At 34.2% G+C, this 10,768-nt stretch overlaps 1 non-coding gene across 1 annotated transcript; it reads right to left on the reverse strand.

Moving 5' to 3' along the window:
• Window positions 1-9,975: 9,975 nt before the first annotated feature.
• On the reverse strand, window positions 9,976-10,078 carry LOC118189251 (U6 spliceosomal RNA). Its single transcript, XR_004758230.1, has one exon. It is a non-coding gene; the product is annotated as a U6 spliceosomal RNA (small nuclear RNA).
• Window positions 10,079-10,768: the final 690 nt, after the last annotated feature.

The raw sequence follows: 10,768 nt of genomic DNA on the forward strand, positions 1-10,768 counted from the left end.
ATTAAGCATATCTTTAGAATTTCCGATATACACAGTCTCGCGAGCTGGAGATAAAAGTATTTTTTTTCTATATAACGTTGCCATTTCTCGCTTTTAAAGCATTGAGTTTGTAAATCAAAAATTCGTTAAAGTTTTACAAAATATAAAATCTATAATAAAACAAATTCCAAATTTGGGATTTCAGATGCCCATATTCGCAGTAGGATTTCGTCATTCAAAATTCGATGGCTCTATGTACCATTGTTTTATCACAATGCGAGAAATAGACAATCATTTATGCAGATTTTTCATTATTTAATTTCTTCAAATATAATGCAGGACTCTAACATTTTGTGGCAACAGTTTGAAAAGTGAACCGACGTTTATGAGTCCGACGCAAAATGCCAAAACGAAAGCAATAGTCCTTCGGGACTGAAATCCCTTTGGACTAAAAAAAAAAAAAAAACTTTTTATCTCCAGCGCGCAAAACTGTGTATCGGAAATTCTAAAGATATGCTTATTTTAAAATTATTTTGCGACAGGTTACATACAAAACATTAAAAAAAGCCCCTTTAGACGTAATTTAAAATCTGAAACCTTTCAGATTTTTTTTTTTTTATAAAATTATTATTTTGGAAAAGAATTTGTTTACTGTATGATGCAACTACATAAATGTTTCATTTTACGCTCTTAAAGGGATGGCCAAGAGAGACGCCGAACCGGTACAGTGGTTAGCATCGCTGACTGCGGTACCTAAGGGCCCGGGCTGGAATCCCGGAGAAGTCATGGATGTTTGTAAATACATAGTCTCTGTATATGCAGCGAGACAAAAGTCCATGTGGCTTGGGGCACTCTAAATATGGGGGATCTCGACAGGTTAGTGTAAAGTCAAGAGGGATGGGAGACTCTCGGACCCGTCCCTTTGAGGTGCTCTCCATTAAAATTGAGGATGGAAGTGAGCTAAATCGCACTGTCGTCTGTAATGTGCTCAAGGATGATTGCCAACGAGCAGCGCATCTTGCACTCCTTGCCACAAGGAATTTGTGGGCTTGGGCTGACTAAGGTCAGACAAGCGAGCATTAACCAGCAACAATAGCAGGCCAAGAGGAACGAACCAACTACGTCAATTACGTGAAATCATATGACCCAAACAAAGTAAGCATGTTTTTAGCTTATATAATCTAAAGCCCCATTATGTTATGTAGCATACGAATCGGGATTGAGAAATTCATTACAACAGGACCTGTTTGCCACTTGGCTGTGTGTTAAGTATTCGAGCACTAAAAAGCGCTTTTAGCATCGCTTACTACCGAGTACGCCTGAGTTATTTTGGTATTTAAGTGTTGCCAGAGAAAAAGGGCAAAGGTCGCCAAAAATAGCAAATAGTTGCCGAATTTGGCAACATAACACAAATCAATAGCTGTTGCAACCGCATGACGTCGCAGCAAATTGCCTATTTTTTTAAAAAAATTATTATGCGCTGTGCCATTAGACATGCAGCCAGACCGTTCTCGCCTGGACTCGAACCCCAAACCTTTTTCTCAATTGTAACCAATAAATTTCACCGTCGGGATGTTTCGCTGTCAAGACATATTTTTCTATACACGACTGTATTTTATCTTGCCGTATTATACTCTTATTAAATTCATTTAGTTTAATAATTCTGTTTATCTTTTACATACTTAATAAAGGTTGTTTTTAATAATATAGTTATTTACAAGTATGAGATATAAAGAAATTACGCATTGTTAGTTGGAACATTATGCCAGTATCAAAGAGAACTGGGGCTAAACTTCCGATATAACAGAAGTTATATTAACGATTTAAAAATTATATAAGTACAATATTTACATGATTCTTGAAAATTTATCAGCTAGTTCAGAGAAATCATTCATACAAGCAGGAAATTCCTATTTTTATGAAACCTTGAATGGAAAACGGAATTACTTTGGAATCTTTTCAGACCTTACACTTTTAAAATTAATACATCATGTGTAACAATGTATTTGTATAAAACTATACACAACATTTTATATAAAATGTTTATTAAATTAAATTAAATTATTAAACTAAATAGAGTTATTAATTTAAATCAAATTAATATAATACCGGCAAGGTATAATACAGTTGTGTAAAATTTTGAAAATTATCGCCAACACCAAAATGACCCGTTTAACTACTCATCGTATATGTCCCGTTTACTGCTCATCATAAAGTCGCCAAAAGTAGCCAAATCCCTTGTGCACCGGATACTAGGATTAAACTGGGTTGTATTAGAAGCTTTAAAGGTAATCTGTGGTATTTTTGGTCTTCAGCAGAATTTTGAAATATGCGTTTATGAGATTTGCCAGCAAAGGAAGAAAGTTCCGAGAAATTTTTGCAAGAATATAATATTTTACCACAAAGGCGGGACCATTTAGATTCGTCTTTAATGATGATGTATTCTGGTAAACAAGCTTTTTGAAAATGGAACGTAAGAAAGCGTAACGAACACGTCGGCATTGTGAGCGCTAGTTGGTTCGAGAAGAATCTTTTGCCATTTACTTCAAGAGTCAGATTTATATATTGCTGGATTAAAGAATTAAGGAGTGGTAAATTTTACTTGGAAGAGTCAGAAATGGTCCGCAAATCTGGTAGACTGGAATAATTACAAGCGGGAGATATCATAGGTAAGTAAGTAGTTTTATAAATTGTTTTCCGGTATAACTATTTAATTATTAATTAACTACTAAAATTAAAGTATGTACCTAATAACATGTATGATTTGAAATAAATAACTTTCTCCGATTTGAAATTACTATAATTTTCCTTCTTCAAAATTGCGCCATGGTAGTTGCGATAATATCAAATATTTATAAACGTTTTGATGTAAATTTATATAAATTTAATGTAAATTTATTTTAGCTAGCACATAAGTTTTAGATGAATTTGTTTTCACACCGTCTATTTCTTCTGTCTGCCATAATGAGAAAAACAAATTGGGTTAGAATTAAAAAATAAGAGAATTTTAGAGAACTGCGCAACTCTTCTCTAAAATACATAAAGTTAGGCCGTTTTGTTTATATTAACACTTTACCAACCCATCGCGGCTAATTTTTGGAATATGGTAACAGGTAGTTTGCGACATTTTGGTAAGGCGATAAAGGTTACTAGCTAGGACTTTAGCAGTGTACATGGATAAAGTCAAGAGTGTGCGCAATACAATTTTTGTGCAATTCTGGGATGTTTTTTTAAGTGAAAATAGGTCGACGTGTACATGGATACCGTGTATGTGCAATTCTTAGAAACGCGGCAAGCAGTTTGCGATTCTGCACTTTCTCCCAATTTCGCACCTAATCTTCATCATGATTAAGCATTTTTGTTCCATAAAAGTTCTAGTATAAGCGTAATTCGGCTAGCAGATTGTTGGAAAAAATGTTGAGTTAAAAAAAAAAAAAAAAAAGCCTTTACTTCGTGAAAACAAAATGGCGTCCAAAAAAAACTTGCAGGTTGCTGTAGCAAGGTTGGTCGCCAAATTGTCTCAAAAATCGCCAAGTTACCATAATCCGAAGATTAACCACGATAGCCTAATTAGTGGCTTTTTATCGTCAACGCCTACCGACCGATAGCCTATTAATCGCCTTTTTATGGCCAAAGCCTACCTATCGATAGCCTATTAATCGCTTTTTTCTCGGGGCTATCTAAAAAAAACTTATCAATCGGTAGCCATGGCGATGAACAATTGCCATTTGCTATATCATCTGCATTTTATTATTAGTATTGAGGTACATTGCTCACTTGCGTTAAGTGTGTTGCTTCGTAAACTTCCACATTTTTACACCGTTTTAAAAAATTTACCTTTCACGATGAGCGAAAAAAATGGTACTGGAGAGTTTTATTTAGACGATTTATCAGAATTCAGAACAAGGAGAATCTGCTGCTGGTCGGACGTGCGTATGCTGTTGAACCACTAGCGGTCAGTAAAGTGTTAAAGAAACATGTGTGTTAATTAACTTTCTGGTGAGTAATTTTTTGCATTTTGTAGCGTCCAGTATTCAATGCGGCGCTAACTAGAATCAGATTAGAGAGGCACTGAAAGTTATATTCTGCGCTGAATATATTTAAATATTTAAATTTCTGCGACCTCCTAAGTAGCGTTAGTTAGCTTTTGCTAAATTTTAGTCGCACTACAGGACTTAGCTTCTCAATAAATCTTTAAGCTAAATTTTACTTCTTGTCTGCGACCTTGGAGTGCAGACTTCCGGTAAGTGCAAAGACGAAAATTAGTCTAAGAATATTAAACAAGTATAGTTTACGAAATAGTAGCAAATTGCAGGCTGTAATTATATTTAATCTAACGATAAAAGTAAAGTTTACAATCGGGTGTCCCTTGTTTTTTTGCGATTCTTTTTTGACGCCAAGATCGGCGGCAGGAAGGCATAATTCCAAGATAAGTGCTACACAAACCAAAGAATTGCATAAACTCAGTGTCAGTGTAGCCCATCGATCTATTCTCACTTTAAAAAAATCGGACAATTGTGACAAACTAGGCATTGTGCACTGCTTAAACTTTGTCTATGTACACATCGATCTATTTTCATTAAAAAAGAATCAGGAAGCTAAAGCTATCATGGAAACCAGAAATAGGGCTTCATCTCCAAAATTGAACAAAATTTGTCGCTAATTGTAGAGATACCCAATTCTACACTAGAGCCAGTTTAACAATTACTGTAACAAAATCTCTTCAATAATGTTTTTAAAACGGGACAGTTTTGTTTTAATAAAATGGCACTTAACGGTAACATTTTATTAGCACCTGATAATAGATATAACTATTTTCATTACATTGTGAACTAGATTTGTTTCCTAGGAAAATTACGTATTGTTAAAACAGCAAGCTGTTGCAATTCTACGCGAAATAAAATCTTTTATCATCGATAGAATATCGCTTTAGCCACTGCCGTAGTTCAGCGACTAAGCTGTTGAACCCATCATCTGGCTTCCACTTGGAAAATATTATGTTGCAAACGTTTGTATTAAGCTAGTATCTGAAGCATGGATCATAAATGTGCATTACTCTGCTTTCAACTAAATTTAACCAAATAAATATATAGAGTGATTAAATGTATCCTCCTTTTCTGAGGTCTCATAAGTAAGCGATTCGTAGGCATTTCAATCTCTGTATTCATTTTACATTTCTGTTTCTTTCTTTTTTTCTTTTTTCTTTTTGTTTCTTAACATTATGTAAAACTGTCATCTTTCATGTAATTTTGTTATAGTTGTTATTCTTTTGGGCGTGCAGCAAGATAAAATGCTGCTTGTCATGTATAGATTTCTCATTCAGTATCATATAACGTATTTTAATAATTACGTAAGCTACAGTAGTAGTATTCTGTATTTTCAGAGTCGTATTTTAAAATAATTTTTATTGTAGTGATGAGAAAGATGCTTTTTTTCGATAAAACATTTGCCCATCCTTTGCGAAGTACATTTTCAGTCCAAAGAGGCAATTTACCAGAAGGACTATTAATTTCGTTTTGGAATTTTGCATTGAAAAGGGTACTTACGTATTATCGCAACCAGGTTGGCGCGCTTTGTAAGTTTGAGTAAAAAAGTATGAATAGAAAGAAAATGTACATTTATTAATTACAGGTAATTTTTAATACAGTTTTTTATATTATTTTGTTTTAAAATATAAAATAGCAATTAAACCCTTCCGGTTTCGAATTTGAAAAAGTTGCAGAATTATTTTTTTAAGCGGAAATCTTTTGGCTATTACTTTTAGCACTGATTGAAAACCATATTCGCCATAACCATGTACACGTCGACTTATTTTTACTTAAAAAAACCTTCCAGAATTGCACAAAAATGGCATTGCGCACACTCTTGACTTTATCCATCTACACTGCTATTTTCTCATAAATTACAAAAATTTGCACGAAAATGCAGGAAAATTTTGTGAATCTCCACATGCTCTTTTTAAAAAACTACGTATAACACGTAGGGTTGCCGTAAGTAGGGTCGCCAAATTTGGCAATTTATGCGAATTTTGGCCTGGTTGCGATAATACGTAAGTACTTTGAAAAGTATAAACGGCGAATCACTTTTCGAATTGTTGACCACCAAATATTAGAGTCCTGTATTATATTTAAAGAAATTAAATAATGAAAAATTTGCATGAATGTATGTATGTTTGTTGCATTGTGATAAAACAATGGTACCTAGAGCCATCAAAATTTGAATAACGTAATCTTCCATCGAATATGTGCATGTGGAAGCCCTAACTTGGATCTGAAATTTTTTTTATTATCGACTTCATGTCCCACTTGAAGGAATTTTTGATTAACAAACTCTGCGAGTTCAAAGCGAGAATTGGCTCACCAGCGGCCGAGCGGTAAAGTCGCTGAACACTGGTAGTTCGGTCCGAGGTTCGAATCCCGCGAACGGGCTGGCTGCATGGGTGTTTTCGTGGTTTTCCCCATGTGTAACGTGTATACGAGCCAGTTTCCCTTAGAAAGTCCTCCACGAAGGCATCCCTCCCCGTAGGCAGATAGCCCTCGAGGCTTTGCCATAATCACACACACACACAAAGCGAGAATTGGCAACATTGTAAGAAAAAAAAAAAAAAAATTATCTCCAGAGCACGAGACTGTATCGGAAATTCTAAAGATATCCTCATTTAAAAATTATTTTGCAATATTACTGTTGAATTGAATTTTATGGTTTGAGTACGTAGAACATGATATTTAATAAATAAAGGTAACACACAAAGCGTTAAAAAAACGCCCCTTTGGACGTAATTTAAAATCTGAAACTTTTCAATTTTTTTTTCTGTTTTTTGGTTTTGTTTGCGTTGCGATTATATAAGGTTAGGTTATTTAATTACGGAAAAGCCTCTAGGGCTATCTGTCTAAGGGGAGGGATGCCTTCGTGGAGGACTTTCTAAGGGAAACTGGGTGTTTTCGTGGTTTTCGACATGTGACACATGTCGAAAACCACGAAAACATCCATGCAGCCAGCCCGTTCGGGGATTCAAACCTCAGATCGAACTACCAGTGTTCAGCGACTTTACCGCTCGGCCGCTGGTGGGCATCGCGATTAAATAAGTTAAACTCGGTTATGTGTAGTAAAAAATTATGACAACACGCTTTTTAGAAAAGCTTTAAATTAAAGAAAACTGAAAATTCAATGTATCTGTTAATATAAAAACAGAATTCACTGCATTAAGAACTTTTGTATGTATTTCGTATGTATTTATACTGATGTGGTAGCCAGAGGGATTTCTTGTAAGGCCTATTCAATTAGAAAAATTTTTTGCTGCACTTCATTTTAACTTATTCCCTCGAATTTTGTTAGTGACATATTTATTCGATCGATTTAGTTCTTATTTCGAAGCGAAGCAGAAATATATAAGAGCTGAAAACATCTTCATCAGGACTTAGAAGAGAAGGGCTAGCTCATAGAGCTTTTCTCCCTGAAACAGGCAGTGGGAAGTGATGACGTAGCAATGATGACACTGAGCGCGGAGATGCAACTGACAACATAGAAATTAGCGTTTTAAATTTGAAGAACCAGCGTTTAAAATGAGCTGTGTGTGAAAGATAGCTATAATTTGTAAGAGGCGCTACTGCTGCTTTCATTTTACACTGAACATTAAAAAATTTAGGAGTACTTACTCAATTTTAAAATAACAGATAAGCGGCATTTTGCGCTGTTTCACTATAAATGTCCGTGTCTCATTGCAAGTTGTTGTTACCAAATATTAACGCCTTGTATTATATTTAAAGAAATTAAATAATGAAGAATCTGCATGAATACATGTATGTTTCTCGCACTGTGACAAAAACAACAGTATCTAGAGCCATCAAATTTTGAATAATGTAATCCTCCACCCGAACATGGGGCATCTGGACGGCTGAATTTCGAATTTTTAATCTATTTCATATTTTGTAAAACTTTAACGAATTTTTGATTAACAAACTCAACGAGTTCAGAGAGAGCACTCTACGGAAAATAAGTTTTATCTCCAATGCGGAAATTTTAAAGATATGCTGTTAAAAGTTATCAGATCTTGTTTAATTTTACCTTATTTATTTCAAAGCATCACGTACTATCAATCTTATTTAATTTTACGTTATTTGTACGCAAAATTAAGTTCACAAATTTTGTGCCTAGAGTTTTTACCGTTTTACCAAAGTAAAGATGCTTGTACAAGAATTCCGCGTGAAAAAAATGCGCAAAATGCAGTAAAAAGTGCTTTAATGAGATATATTAAATCCTATTTGGAAAAAACTGTGGCTTTCATAATCTCATCACTATACAACGTATCACATTTAATAATTAAAAAGAGTTATGTGATACGAACGCCATAGGTTTCAGTGTTAAAGTAAACCAGATCGTCCCTACTCTTTCTTGCCGACATGTCGGTGACGCGGCCCCGCCCACTGGGTTAGTCTATCTCTTATAAGGTCCATGACTGTCGGTTACCTCCCCCCATCAGGCTCGCGTCGGCGAGGAGTCAAACAAAGGAGTGAACTAGCCCTTCTATTTATCCCTGAATCTTGATTAAAAATTGTAAAACACAGAAAAACCTTAAACACCAAATACAGTTAAAAACACTTTTTGCAATTAAAATCACAGCTTCTACGCGAAAGCAAGCAATTCGACCATCAGCCAGAAAGACAAAATTTTAAATGAACAAAAATTTAAAGTTAACTTTTGGTCTCACTGAGAAAAAATACACTGAAGCTGGTGTAGCAAATGACTTAATTCACTATATTACTAAGAGTTTCAAATGTAAATAAATAGCCTACACGTTAGGCCTAGGACGACTTTTAAACCGTTGCTAGTTTTACAGATGTTGCATTCACATTAACTAAAGGTATAAAATCCTTAACCGGAACATAACATCAACATAATTCAGTGACTTTTAATGAAAAAAATGCACAGTTTACCAACATATAAGAATAAAAGAACAGATGTAAGAGGGTGAGTCGGCTATGCATAAATATACGTTTGCATATATATGTAAATATATATATATATATACGACTAATCGTTTTTGGGCTATTCGAGATACCTACATATGTACGTGGAAACTTTATGAAAAAATCTCTTCTGGAATGAATTTTACATCAATTTTACTTTCTTTTTTTTGAAAAAAGAGTTTTCCATTATGTCTGTACTTAAAGATGGTGCACTGGGGAAACGGTGCAGCACCAGGGTTCCTGGGTCAAGGACCCTACCCCTTGTAGAACAGATGTGTCATTTCGAATACTGTCATGAGTAACTAGTATATATATATATATATATATATATAATTAAATCATGTTTTTAACATTTTTCAAAATTATAAGAATAGAAATATGATAAGAGATAAATTAAAAGATAAATTTCTAAAAAGACTAAAGTGTGCGTCAAATTTCAATAGACCTGAAGTGCTATGTGGGAAGGCCGAGAAAGGAGGAATGAGCTGGCTATAGACTGATGCAGAAAAAACATTCGTATAAATAATAGCCAAAGGAGCGTGAGTTTCTTGGTGCACTAGTAATAATTAAACCTTAAATCTATAACACAATATTAAGAGGCAAATATCAGATTAAATAAGTTATACAATATGGGTAGTAAGTATGGCCATAGGCCGTTTACTATTATTTGGGTCATTATAGTCGTAATCGTAAATCCTTATAACTGGGTTGTTGATATCAACAAGATTGGCATAAATTGATTGACACTGCGGTATTGGCACTGCGGGCGAGCCGGCAGCAAAAACACTAAAGTTGTTCTATTCCCAATTCTTCATGTAACTTATGATTTCGAACGTACCGAACGTACCTAAGACAGATTACCAATTACGTTTCGAACGTAATTGGTAATCTGTCTTAGGACACAATTTTGTGCCTGTTGCAATTTTTTTTCTATAAGATTTGCATGAATATGCCCAGACCGGGCAGGCATAGTATAAAATGGGACGCAATACTGTTTTATAAATAAGCAATTTGTTGTCTACTGAAAGTAAAAAATTTGGAACGCTTCACGATCTCGCGTGTCATCTTTGCGCGGGGGCCACGCTGATTTTTCTCTGTATCGTTTCAATTTTATATGCACTTCCGAGAAGTACCCTTAAAGATGCAAAGCACAGGATTTGTTCAAATGGATGTTATTGTTGAACTATGATATCCGAAACTTTTCATGACTACAATACGTCCTTCAGGAAGTAAAAAGAACTGAAATGAATGAAATGTTATAATAAAAAAATGCAACGTTTCAAAACGAGGTGCCCATACCATATATGGGCAAATCGTTCTGCAGAAAAAAGACTCATTGCGTATGATGTACCTTCTCAACTGCCAGGGTGTTCATTTCTCATTGTTTTCTTAAAAGTATTCTTGAAAATAGTGCTTTTAATAATGAACATTCTTATGTTATTCTTATGTTCTTATGTTATAATGAACATTCTTATGTTATTCTTATGTTCTTATGTTATAATGAACATTCTTATGTTATTCTTATGTTATAATGAACATTCTTACGTTATTCTTATTCTTATGAACATTCTTATGTTATAATGAACATTCTTACGTTATTCTTATTCTTATGAACATTCTTACGTTATTCTTATTCTTATGAACATTCTTACGTTATTCTTATTCTTATGAACATTCTTATGTTTAACAGTCTTATTTTTATTCTTAGGTTATTCTTATGAACATTCTTATTCTTATGTTATTCTTAATTATATTATTATGTTTTATATTATGCTATATGTTATAAACGATATTATCCTTCTGCAATTTTTGGAGTATCTGCA

This window comes from Stegodyphus dumicola, chromosome 12 (genome assembly GCF_044657685.1).
Source record: "Stegodyphus dumicola isolate Sdum_Otavi_A_Nest chromosome 12, ASM4465768v1".
Taxonomy (NCBI): Eukaryota; Metazoa; Arthropoda; class Arachnida; order Araneae; family Eresidae; genus Stegodyphus; species Stegodyphus dumicola.